Source organism: Hyaena hyaena, unplaced genomic scaffold (assembly GCF_003009895.1).
Source record: "Hyaena hyaena isolate Hyena2069 unplaced genomic scaffold, ASM300989v1 scaffold_77, whole genome shotgun sequence".
Lineage (NCBI taxonomy): Eukaryota > Metazoa > Chordata > Mammalia > Carnivora > Hyaenidae > Hyaena > Hyaena hyaena.
In genome coordinates, this window is record NW_024080708.1 from 229,372 (window position 1) to 243,209 (window position 13,838).

The window sequence follows — 13,838 nt, forward strand, 5'->3', positions numbered from 1 at the left end:
TGCCTGGCTCCCAGGTAGCTTTGAAGTTGTGGGTACCCAAGAAGATAAAGAAGGAATTGTGAGCAGAAGGCTCTGCCCTTTGGTCAGTGGTGTGGTTGCTAAAGTCACCAACTCTGGTGGAAGGGTGAAGAATAAAAACACTATTTCATGGTCGCATTCCCTTTGAAGAAGTAATTAACGTTTCCCTAATGAGACTGCTTCTCTTTTCTCCCATGGGGACCCCCGTAAAAAAGTTAGAACTGGGTAAAATCTTCAGAAACTTAATCCATGCAAAACAAAATAATTGTTGAAGAAACTGGTTGGTCAAAGGTAACAAGGCAACCTTATGTGTTTTCGAGTCAGTAGAAGTCACGAATAGCTCGACACTTGCTAATTTCCTTGATGTTGTAGTTCAATAGTCTAAAAATTTAAGTTAAGTGATGAAATTCTAGAAGCGCCTTAAGAGGGCAGTTTTCCTTCTCCAGTTACAGGAGCTGATTTTGACTTTGCAGAGGGGTTCAGTCCTGCCACATCTTCTGAATGTTGCCTCTTCAGTTAGGAGAAGTACTTCTTCATTGGGGGAAATAGAAATTCTGATAAGGATCTTTGTTCTAAACCTTGCTACCACTCTTCTGTCATCCACCAAACCTGGATCTGAATCGTGAATCCTAACCAAGGCTGCTCTGAAAAATGTATATTTGCAGCTCAATCCCAGAAGTAGAAGTTCTCCGTTCTGAGGTCTGGCTTTAGAAATCATCTTTGTGACAAAACTCTCAATTCTCCACAAGGATCTCAAGCCTGCCTCCTAGATTTATCCCTTCTGAGAGGCATGAATGAACTCTGATGAGTAGTCAGAAATATTAGGGGCCCAGAAATCCTGTATTTCCCACTTCATGACCATGGCGGAGATGAACACTAGCTTCCTTACAACATTTGACACCAATAAGGAAAAATGTAAAAGGTCTTGTCTTTATGGCAACCTGGTGTAAAGGAGTCTGTTCTCCTAAAAGAGACACAGGGGCACCTCATGGCCAGGCCTTCATGGTGGATAAGGCTTTTACCAAACCTTCCTTCAAATTCTCCAAGGGAGAGGGAGGTAGGACATCCAGGGCTGAAAGGCCACAGAGCATTATTGCGGAGGAGGGGGACAAGGGTGTTCAGCAACTGCTGCCTCCCTCCCAGAGGTGGCAGTATTTCCATAGTGTGGAAACAAGTAACTGGATCCTAAGCAAAGTGGTGATTTCCCCTTCTGGATGACTCATCCCAAAGCCTTCCCACCCAGGTGTTCTCTGAAAGCTCAACCGAGAGGGAACACCCAGAGAGCTTCCCTAGATAGACTTCTGCCCCTGGGTGCTGGGACATACCTTTACAAAGTGCCATGTGAAGCACGAGCTGGGGAGCTGTGCTGGGCCAATGTGGAAATCCAGCATTCAGTGTTGTATAGGCAATGGGACGTGGGGAGTAGAGGCTGAGACACCTGTAGTTAGAGGAATGGATGTGGTTCTTGTATATTTATTTGTATCATAAACACTTGGAACAACAAAGACCATAAACACCACTTAGCAGTTGTAGGCATTTCATAGTTAACTCGTGTACACAAGTAAGAATAACGTAACAGTATTAGCCCTTTACTCTTCTCATGGGACATGTACCTAAATAGGGTACTTATTTATGTAGTCACTGTATTTCTGGATTTTTAAATTAATAAAAAGGTAAATTTTCAAACATCATCTGCAGGAATGCTGTGTGAGTGATTGCCTTTCTAGGTGATGCTGACCTTGGACTGCATAGAAGGTGATGGGTGGGCCCGGCCATCTCCCACTTGGCTGGACACCCCCTCTCACGCTGTAATACCATTGTTAAGAGTGGGGACTTTGTGATCGGACTGCCCGTGTTTTTGATCCCAGCTCTGTGGTTAACAGCTGTGTCAGTCTCCCTATCTAAAAAAAATTGGGATAATGGGGCACCTGGGTGGCTCAGTTGGTTAAGCCTGCAACTTCAGCTCAGGTTATGATCTCATGGTTTGCGAGTTCAAGCTCTGCATCGGGCTCTGTGCTGACAGCTCAGAGCCTGGAGCCTGCTTTGGGTTCTGTGTCTCCCTCTCTCTATGCCCTTCCTTTGCTCACGCTTGCTCTCTCCCTCTCAAAAATAAACATTTAAAAATATGATTAAAATGAGGATATTCATGATACTATTGCCTTTTGCCTGCAGTCGTGCCATGAGGCTTAATTTAGCCAGCACATATCAAATGATTTGCAAACGTTCATTTATGACCATGGATATTCAAGAAGAGCATGACACCAAAAATGGCCATTGATTTCTGGCTTTCACTTTAGGCCAGCACACTTAAGAGATTGGGGGAAAGAAGGCCCTTGACTTAGGTTTCAGGAGGGCCTCAATTTCGGTGTGCTGCTCAGTGGCAGATTTTTATAGGAAGCAGGGTAAGAGTTTCATCATATACGTTGATCCAAACTAAGTTCCCTCAGACCCCTAATACCAGTTAGATTTGTGCCATCACAGAGGCCAAGAGACGTGAAATGTCAGATAATATAAGGACAGGAAAGTGTGCGCTGGTATTAGCATCACATAAGTCATTGTTGGTGAGCTGTTGGAGAATGGGTAAGAGCAGGGGCCAGCAGTGAGAGTGGGGATGAGGAACTGGAGACCAAAGTTAGAGCCATCGTTTGGAGAAGCTTCATTACAGAGAGTGCAGAGCTAAGGTGAAGGAAGTAGCAGGAGAAGGATATGGGGTCAAAGGAAAGTTTTTGTTTTAAATAAAACAAAACAAAACATGGGCCATGTCTAGGAGATCAAGTGGCTAGAACTCAGTGAAATTTGGACATGGGTGCTCAGGGAAAGGGAAGAGTGCCAGAGGGAGCCGGAGTATCGGGTTTGAATTCTATGTGGTTCAAACTATGTCTGAGTACTAAAGGGAGAGATCCTATAGAAAGAAAAAGATTGAAGGTTATGGGGAAAGAGTGTTATCCTGTGTGTGAAGTGCATGAGAAGTCATTTCCTCATGCTGCGTCCTCGAAACCCACAATTCTTGACCTACAACCCGGACTGAATTTTGGCCTCTGGTTGCCAACCGCTTACTGTGCATTAGCGGTACCTAGTTCCCCTCATCTCTGTTAGCTTGCCCCCTACCCTTACGCCTCAGCATCTCCTGGAATGGTGGGCTCGAAATCCCAACATTAGTCCACCTCCAGTGGGGGAACCACATAGAACCCCAGTGGCACTGTATCCTGTGTGCAAGCCGAGAGAATGTCCTCCTCCTTCCCCACCTGTGATGTTACACTTTGTCACCTTGCACTGAACCACTTTAACACATAGTCCTTGAGTGTGTATTATGTAGATCAAGTCAGGGTCTTCTTGTGCTTCAGAGTCTCCTGGAGTTTGCATGCAAACAAGTCCTTCAAGCTCCAGTTTCAGCCCTTTTGTCAGGGTTCAGTTGCCTGTAGTCAGAGCCTATGCTGAGTAAAGCCTCTGCAACAGACATGAGAGTGTCCTCCTAATCCTTCTTCCTTATGGTTTACATATACTGCTTACGTTCCCCACTGAACCCTCCTGCGGATTGAATGCAAGGAGCTTACCCCACCAGTCAGCCAAACAAGCTCAGATGCCCCTGAAACCTCTCCATGGGAGACACACTCCTTAAATGCAGAGCTCCAGCATACAGTCTCCCAAATATTTCATACACATTTACAACCTCATGTCTTTGTATATGCTCTTCCCACCACCAGATAGTTCTTCTCTCTCCTTTGCGTGGCAAACTCCTACTCATCCTTCAAGAACCCAGTCAAAATGTTACTGCAGAGCCTTGCCTACTCCCCTCCTGGTTTGCCACAATATATCCTTTCTCCCCTATGTACTGTATCCTTCCACCCAGCCAACCCTGTTCTTCTGGAACTTACCATGTCCTTAGTACTTCTGTACCTTTGCACACAGCTAGCTTTGCCTGGAATATTCATACCCTGATGTCTCTATTTAATGAACACCTACTCCTCTTTTAAAATTCATGTTGCTTGTTTCAGACTTGGTCCACCTCTTTCAGTCACACTTCATGGTACCCTTTCCCATGCTCCTATGAAATAACCAAAGCACTTCCCTCGTGCCTGTCTCTGTAGTGCAATCTGTTGACATGCATGTTTTTTAAGTTACTCTTCACCACAGCACTGTGTGGTAGGTCCCATTACTGGCCCTATTTAAGAGTTGAAAACATTGAGGGCATTCACCTTGTACATTCCATTACAGTTGATCCTTTAATAACATGGGGGTGACAGGTACCAGGCCCACACACACACAGTCAAAAAATTGTTGTATTTATTTCTGAGAAAGAGAAAGACAGCATGGGCAGGGGAAGGTCAGAGAGAGAGGGAGACACAGAATCTGAAACAGGCTCCAGGCTCTGAGCTGGCTGTCAGCACGAGCCCGACGTGGGCCTCGAACCCACGAACTGTGAGATCATGACCTGATGAGCCAAAGTCGGACGCTTAACCAACTGAGCCACCCAGGCGCCCCCCAACATTAAAAATTGTTTAAAAATAAAAAGAAAATTATCAATATTGTGGATGACAAGTAATATCTATATTTCATATATACTATCTATATTCTAATGTAATATTTAGAAGAACTGTCGTGCATGTTACAGTACTTAGATCTCTGTGTGCATGTGAGTATGTTTGTGCGTGTGTGAATAATTAGACTCAAACATAGTGTGTGTGGAGCTTTCACAAAATGGACAATACAAGAATCCAAGGTTTCAAATTGATGTAGACAACTATTCAGAAGCGTTGCCTCCAAGTATAAACAGTCCCCAATCTAAGAATGAAATATGGGCCCCAAAAGTTAGAATCCGGCATGCATTTTCTTATAGAAACATCATTTTATTTGATGCTTGGATTCCCGGGCCAGTCTTCACAAGCCTCTTGAACCCTGAACATAACCAAGTTATATATATAGTACTAATTAGTACCTGCTTAAGCTCAGTCCTTGGGGCAAGGGCGGGTGGTGAGGAGTGGAGAGGAGCAAGCAGGGAGGTTCCTTTCACCTTTCTGGGTGGGGCTGCTAAGAGGCTGGTGAGGAGCAGGCTGTAGGCAAAATGTCAAAGACAAGAGTTGGTACTTGACAGCCTCCTGTTTTATCACGCGCTCTCCAGTCCGGTGCTTTCATTCTGCCCTTCATAGTCAGCTATCCCAGCCCCAGGCCTGTCTTGCTCCACGAAGAACCATAGGATCCACCAGTAAGGACCTCACTCAACAATCAGAACCTGAATGCTTTCAAGGCAGCTGTCTGGGCCTTATGAAGGAAGCACATTTAGTAAAATGAGTGAGAGTTGCTGAACCCTCAGATACAATTTCACTCTTAAAGACTTTATTACTCTTGGGGCACCTGGGTGGCTCAGTCAGTTAAGTGTCTGACTTCAGCTCAGGTCATGATCTTGAGCTCCATGAGTCTGACAACCCGTCGGGCTCTGTGCTGACAGCTCAGAGCTTGGAGCCTGCTTCAGATTCTGTGTCTCCTTCCTCTCTTCCCTCCCCGCCTGTGCTCTGATTCTCTCTCTCAAAAATAAATAAACATTAAGAAAAAAACTTTTTTTTGAAAGAGCTGTGTTTGTTAAATAAATAAATAAATAAAACAAAGACTGAATTACTCTTTATTACCCTCAAAATGAATTCCCCAGTTACAAAATTACAGGCAGAGGGCTTGAGTGAGTGAAAACTATCTGACAATGGAGGCAGTAGGAGGGAGGGTGGTGTGTGTGTGTGTGTGTGTGTGTGTGTGTGTGTGTGTGTGTTGGGGGCAGGGGAGCGAGGTTTGCTAGGTGGGGGGGCAGGATGGGGGAAGTAGGCATCATCAAGCAAGCAAGACACGCTCACTTTTCCTGCCTGAGTCTCTGCAGTCCCCACCTCCACCCCTTGGAAACAGCTATGCCATTCCTGCTTTCCAGCGTTCTCCTTTTACTTCTGAACCTACCACTTCTCTGAAATGCCCAGGTTTGGGTTTGTGTCTGGTGGGATGTAGTAGCTTCCATGTTAGTGGAGGCCTGGTGAGAAGGGAGGGGTTGCTCCTCTAAAAGCATTGTTAAGAACTGTTTGTGCAGCTGTCCATGGCTGTCCATTGGCACTCATCCGGCCTTGGCCATGAGCTAGCCCTAGGAGGGGGCCCTTAGAAACGAATTCTGAAACTCAGGAGGTGGTCTAGGAAAAAGGAAAGCATGTAGAAGGGCTCTCACCATGTTCAGTCTTGAAATCAAGATGTTCACCTCCCTTCAAAGGATCACCACAATTAATAATAAAATCAGCGGTGCCTGAGTGGCTTTGTCTTTTGAGTGTCAGACTCTTGATTTCGGTTCAAGTCATGATCCCAGAGTCATGGGGTTGAGCCCCAAATCAGGCTCCATGCTGAGCGTGGAGCCTGATTAATATTCTCTTTCTCTTTCCTTTTCTCCCTCCACTCTTCCCACCTCTCCCCCTCCAAATAAATAAATAAATAATAACAAAATCACATAAGAGGTTTAAGGTCAAACCTAGTGTGGAGTCCACTCCTATCAGGAAAGCAAGAGAAGACAGGGAATTAACACATGAAAACAATTCACATTTCTTTCCCTTTCTCCCTGTTCCCTACATCTCTTAAGCTCTGATCCCCTATCTGCAAAATGGGATAAGAATAGTCCCTGCTTCAGAAGATTGGCATGAGACTAAAATGAGATAATGTACTGTGTTCATGATAGTGACTGGCCCATAGCAAGTGCACAGCAAATTCCATTTTTGAAAATTTGGTGAGCCATTTGTTCTTGAACTCCCGTAGTCCAAAGAAAGGAGAAAGCAGCCAAGGCTTGGCTTTTTGTTCAGACAGAAAATGGAACCTGAGCCTTGTCTGCAAGGAAGTGCCAACCTGTGTTAACTAAAAAGGAGAGGCCTTCTGGGGGTCTTGGTATAGAAAAGGAGAAAGGATCTCCCCACAGGACTTCAGCCCGGCTTTAGTAAGAGCAAGCATCTGATTTTAGTGCCATGGAGACGAGAATAAATTTACTCACTATAATCTGGGAGTTGTGACACTGCTTTTAGTTTCGAAATGTAACCACATGAGGGGTGCCTGGGTGGCTTAGTCAGTTAAGCATCGGACTTCCGCTCAGGTAGTGAGTTTGAGCCCATAGTGTGCTCGCTCTGTGCAACTTTCTTTGGATCCTCTGCCTCCCTCTCTCTCTGCCCCCTCTCCTGCTTCTGCTCTCTCTGTCTCTCTCTAAAAAATAAATAAAAACATTTTAAAAATGTGAAAAAAAAGAAAAAAGCAATCCCACCAGCAAAAGTAGAGAGGAGAATCCTAAGAGGTTGAAACACAAGACAAAACATTTGATGGAGGAAAAGGATATGAATTGAAGTATTGACTGAAACCTCAGCCTGAGGGGATGAGGGAATCACATAGGTAGCTGCTTCTGTGGAGGCAGCAGTGCACCAAAGTGGTTAGGATTTTATCACTGTTTAGAAATTACTGGAGCATGGTGATAATAAAAGTCTGACTAATTTCTCGTGAGTTCTACTATTGTGTTAAATTCCCTGCAAACCATGTACCTCCATATTGACTGCATTCTGTGGACTGCTCTCGCCCGCCACCTCAGCCCTCCCCTGTCCCCTGCTGCCCTATGCCATTAGGTGACAGTCGTAAAGAGGTTGGAGAAAGGCAGACACAGTTTTCAGCCCAGTTCTCAAGAGCTTTTTGTCCTGCAATTCTAAGAAAAGTAGCTCTCTCTTGGGATATGGCCTCTTCTCAAGCAACTGAAGTCACTGTACACTTGCCTTATCAGGGCCAAGGAAAGTAGCCACTTATGGCTCTGAGGTCATGTCAGGCAGAGAGGAGAATTGAGGCAATCAGCTGGTTTTTGGGCAACTCAAAACCCCCTTCTGCAGGAGCTGGCCAATTGTTTCCTCAAATGTCTCTTTTGCTTTGGCTAGTGAAGATCCAGGCTGAGTATAATTACTCTCCTGGATCTGAAACAAAGACACGATCACATGGGGTGGGATTGGAAAGGACCAGATATTAACCCCAAGCCACAGGCAGGGGGATGCCTGGAGCAACACAACAGGCTTGAGAAGGCTCTGATGCAATGCAGTGAGGAAGGAGGGGGGTGTTTGGTTGAAAGGAAAAGGTCAGCATGCATTTGAAGTCAGAACTGTGGCTGATGGGATGCTCTGAAGTTTTGGAAACTGAGGACAAGCTCCAAGAATATTGAGACATTCTGGCAACTTTGGAGAGGGAACCCCTCCAGAAAAACACAAGACAATTCAAGCTGATTGAATGGCTTTGGATAGAAAATGGGACTCTGGGCCGGATGGGATGGGGAAGGTTTGCAAACAAGTAGATGGGAAAGAAATTCTGGGAAGGAACAAAGGGAAGGGAGAAGCTCAAAAGAAAAGGAAGTCTAAAGTCATCTGCTAACATTTGGGAGTAGATATTACTATCTCCTTGCCCTCCCAACAAACGAAGAAGTGGGCCGATTTGGTCTTGATCACATATTTGGCAGATCCTTCCTTTCTTTCAGCCTCCACCCCTGGTGCTCAGTACCTTCTTTTTTCCCCTCGAGTGTCTTCCAACGCTTAAGAACATTTAGCGTTTGGCCGTTTGGAGTGGTACCAGCCAAACAATAATCCATCAAATATTGACGACTGTCATAAATACAAATAGAATCAATTTCCCCAAGCGCACATGGCACTCCAAATGCTGAACTCCTTACCCCACTAGACCCGCCTGGGACCATTTCTGATTCCCACTCTGCTTTTAGGATGGAATTGTTCAATGGCTTACCTGGAAGTGATCCAATTAATTAAGAATGTTGTGTTAATGGCTGCTGATAAGTTGACGCCCTACCAAGTGGAAATTTTATAACCCTATGAAGAAGAGTCTTTATTTAACTCAATGGTTCCCCCACTTTTTTGAGTCCACGTGACTTCTTTGGTCAATCAGAACTTTCTCTGATTATCCCATAATGGTAGCTGTACTTCTTGTTATCTGCTGATTAAGAAAATATATAATGAAAAGAAGTCACTAGGGATTCAGCCACATGTTTAGGAGTAGCTTTGTGCTTTATTAATCACATCAGTCATGTGTGTTTTCAAAGTAGTAGTAAATACATGTGTAAGACAAAATGCCTCCTTCATATTAAGTCTTTGGTTAACCTGGCTGTGACCTCAGATTAGGAACCACTGTTTTAACAGGAAGAAATGATTGAAACAGGAAGCTTAATCTCTTTGAAAGTTTCATACTGAAGATACTTTTGTGCCAGCAGGGTAGGGTGGAGCCTCTCCCATGTACCTCACAGATGTATTTTCTGTAGGAGGTCTGGGCAGGGCAAGTTAATAGCTGACAAAAGAAAAATGAAAAAATGCTCATGTTTCAGTGAGCCACCCTAAATGCTCCTTTGAATGACTTCCACAAAGACCAACACTGGAGGAAGCTGGTGGAACATTCGGGGTTTGACATTTTGCAGCAGAGATGGCCAAACAATAGGCCATTAATCAAAATTTGATCAATGTCACAAATACAAAATAATCAATTTCTCCAACTACGGCTAACAGAGATGAGCTACACAACTCTGAATATATGAAGAACCACTTGATTGTACACTTAATTCATCAAAGGATGAATTTCATGAAATGTAAATTATATATCAATAAAGACATTATTTTAAATAAAAACTCAACAAATGTCATCAGGAGCATTGAGTTCAACACGATTGCCATATCAAGCACTCCAAAATTGAGCCCCTGATACTTCTAATATCCAATGACTGTAAATTAGCCTGTTGTCAGCTCCACAGAAGGCTGGCTCCTATTTTTTAAATGTCTATTTATTTTAAGAGGGAGAGAGAGAGAGAGTAAGCAGGGGAGGGGCAGAGAGAGAGAGGGAGACATTCCCAAGCAGGCTCCACGCTGGGAGCACAGAGCCCAATATGGGACACAGTCTCACCAACCATGAGTTCATGACCTGAGCTGAAATCAAGAGCCAGCCACTTAGCCAACTGAGCCACATAGGCACCCTAAACGCAGTTCCTATTGATATCATCTTTCTGACTTTGTATATTCTGAGGAGATGATTATAAACATCAGGTATTGGAATGGAGTAGAGTGGTTAAAACACCAGCACTGAAATTAGACAGCCTGAGTCCCTAGCCTTGCCGTACAACTTTGGGTATGTCATTTCATCTTTCTGAGCCTAATTTTGCTTACCTTACTAGTTTATCATATTATTTGTTACTGTCCCCTAACATTGCTTTGAGAAATAAATGAATTAATAGACACAAAATACTTAATATAATACCTAGCTAATGCAAACGGACTAAGTCACTTGGTAATGCACAGCTATTATTTGGTAAATAGTGATAGCTGGCAAAGAAGTTTGAGGTGGTGAGGTCTAGCTCTGCCTCTTTGTTCTCTCTACACGGTTACAATAAAAACAAGGGCTTATATAAAATTTTACCTCATGCAGACATTAGTCTTTAGCAAACTAGGTACAGTTCATCATAAAACTTCTTCTATAAACTTGACAAAGTCCTAGAGTCCTGTCCTTTTAAGTGCTCTGAGCACAACCTTATGAAAGATGCAGTACATAGTTTTCTAGTTTGCTTCATACAGTCAGAAATCTTCCTAAATTAATGGCAGAACACAGGACCCACTGGGGACCAAGTCACTAGTGTTATTCTATGATGGATATCCATAGGTGTGTCCTTTTTTAATATAATTTTTAATGTTTATTTTTGAGAGAGAGAGAGAGAGAGAGAGAGCAAGAGTGGGGAAAGGACAGAGAGAGAGGGAGACACAGAATCCGAAGCAGCTCCAGACTCTGAGATGTCAGCACAGAGCCCGACACAGGCTTGAACTCATGAACCGTGAGTTCATGACCTGATCCACAGTTGGAGCTTAACCGACAGAGCCACCCAGGTGCCCCTCCATAGGTGTATGCTTATACCCTGTTCAAGTGAAGATATGGAGCATCTTCTATTTTAGCTAATCCACATATATTGAATACGTTGAATTTTACAAATAAGATCCCTTTTCTATCATTCATCATAACAGTATGTCATTAATTTTATGAATAAAAAGATTTGATGTGCGATCTGCTAGTTAGCAAAAAGTATTGAGTGAGACAGCCAAAGTGGAAGGACTTATAGTTGCCACCTCTGTGGTGTAATCCTTTCTAATAAATTCCCTCTGACCACCCTGGATTATGCATTGACTGTATACTCAGTTCTTTAATGAATATAGGACTATTCAAGGTCCATTTTGTCTACATTGCAGGATTATAGGCAGAGTCCTTTACAGTACCCTTTTATTTTCTTTTTCATGCACATAGGTTCTGTGGTGAGATTCCCTTGTTCATGACTGATACTGGTAATTTTTGTCTTCCCTCTTATTGTGCTGGTCAATCTGGCCACAGGTTTGGCAATTTTATTGATCTTGTCCAAAATCCTAGCTTTGCTTTAATTTATTTTCTCATGCTTTTCTGTTAATTTCATTAATTTATGATCTTGTTTTTAATCATTTCTTTCTTATGCTTCCTTTGGGGTTAATATGATCTTCTTTTCCTAGTTTCATAAAATGGAAGTTGAGATTACTGATTTTAGAACTTACCTATTTCTTGTATCAGCATTAGCTGCTATGAATCTGGCTGTTACTGATGATTCAATCACATCTCACGGCTACATGTATTTTTATTTTCACTCATTCAGGTTAGAATATTTTTTTAGGGGCGCCTGGGTGGCTCAGTTCGTTAAGTGTCTGACTTCTGGTCAGGTCGTGATCTCACAGTTCTGAGTTTGAGTCCTGCATCAGGCTCTCTGCTGTCAGTGCAGGGCCCACTTCAGATACTCTGTCCCCCTCTCTCTCTGCCAGTCCCCCGACCCTCCTCTCTCAAAAATAAACAATAAACATTTTTTTAAGTCTTTTTAAAACTTTCCCTTGAGACGTCCTCTTTTACTCCTCAGTTATACAAACGAATTTTCCTTCTTATCTGAATATTTGGAGATTTTTAAGATATCTTTGTTATTGAATTTTATTTAGTTTGATTCTGTTAGGATCATTGCATTATTTCTATCCTTTGAAATTTTTTTAAGTTTATTTTTTTATTTTGAAATAGAGAGAGAGAGAGAGAGAGCAAGAGTGAGGGAGGAACAGAGACAGAGGGAGAGACACAGAGAGAGAATCTCAAGCAGGCTCTGCACAGTCAGTGCAGGACCAAATGCAGGACTTGAGCTCAGAAAAAATGAGATCATGACCTGAGCCAAAATCAAGAGTTGGACGCTTAACCAACTAAACCACCCAGGTGTGCTAATTCTTTGAAGTTTCTTAAGGTTTGTTTTGTGGTCCATATTATGATCTCTCTTTCTATATTTCCCATATGCACTTAAAAAGAATGTATTTCCCTGTTGTTTGGGGAAGTGTTCTCTAAATGGAAATTAAATCAAGTTCTTGATAGTGTTATTCTGGCCTTCTGTACCTTACTGCTTTTCTTTCTTATATTTTTCTTAAATAGTTTATTGTCAATTTGGTTTCCATATAACACCCAGTGCTCATCCCCACAAGTGCCCTCCCCCATGCCCATCTCCCCCCTTCCCCTCTCCCCTACCCCCATCAGCCCTCAGTTTGTTCTCAGCATTCAAGAGCCTCTCATGGTTTGCCTCCCTCCCTCTCCCCAACTATTCTTCCCCTTCTTCTCCCCTATGGTCCTCCATTAAGTTCCTACCACGTGTACTTTGGCTTGTTCCGTGAGGTACCCCTGGAAAAGAAGACAGACAAACACACAGGGAACAAAGGCACACAAATGCACAGACAAATCCAACAGACATGCAGACTGAAAGGAAAAAGAAAAAGAAATAAAAAAAGAAAGGGAAGAAAAGAAAAAAAGAGGAAGGAGGGAAAACATAATAAAAATAAAAATAAATAAAAAATAAAAAAGAAGAAAAGAAATAAACCAAAAGACAAAGGACAGTCTAAAATCATAAAACCAGAATTCCCAGCTACAAATAAAGAGAAGGGTGTATGCAGAGCTAATGGAAGAGCATATACAAAGAGACAAATGACAGGGCGGGGAGGAAGCGAAATTGGACGATGACCAGATAGAGAGACTAGGGGGCTTAATTCAGAGAGAGAAAGGAGAATATGGAAAGAGGCGAGGAAAAAGAAATGCAGATAATGTTACTCAGAGAAACTATACAGTCTGATTACTCCAGAGAGAGAGATGGAAAGGTAACAGTGGAGGGTTAGAATATACATCTGGAGAATGGATTAGATGTGACTATTTAAGCAAACCAATGACCAGAGTGCCCAGTCCAGCAGAGGGCAGGGATATGAATGAGACCAGGGAAAATATATCTGAGTAGAAAGAATTGTAGAAAATATATCTGAGTAGAAAGACCATCCATGTTGGTCTTGCCCCAGGCTCTGGTAGAAAAAAAAAAAAAAAAAGCAGCTCTCTAGCGGGGATGGGCGTGGTTTGGTGTAGGCAGGTCTTAGCCTCCACTGTGCCCTACAGGCGGCTCCCTGAGGTCCTGCCTTCGTGGTTCCGGGGAGAAAATTGCAGCGTCCCAGTCCCTTCTCGAACCAACCATTGCAACACACTCTTTCGGGTCTGATCTCTCTGTGCCCAGGGCATAGCCAAGGTGGGCCTTGCTCTAGGTCCCAAGCCACGCCTTGTTTCCAGATCTTAGTCCGAGGGCCCCATTGATACCATGGATACCGCCCAAAATAAACCCGCAGGCTGAGTCCCTCAAGCAGTTTCAAGCCTGCCGCCTCCCCACTGGGGACTGAGCCGAGCTAGAAGAGTGGTGGAGTGGCTTCAGGTGTGCTGCTTCCACTCTGGGTCGT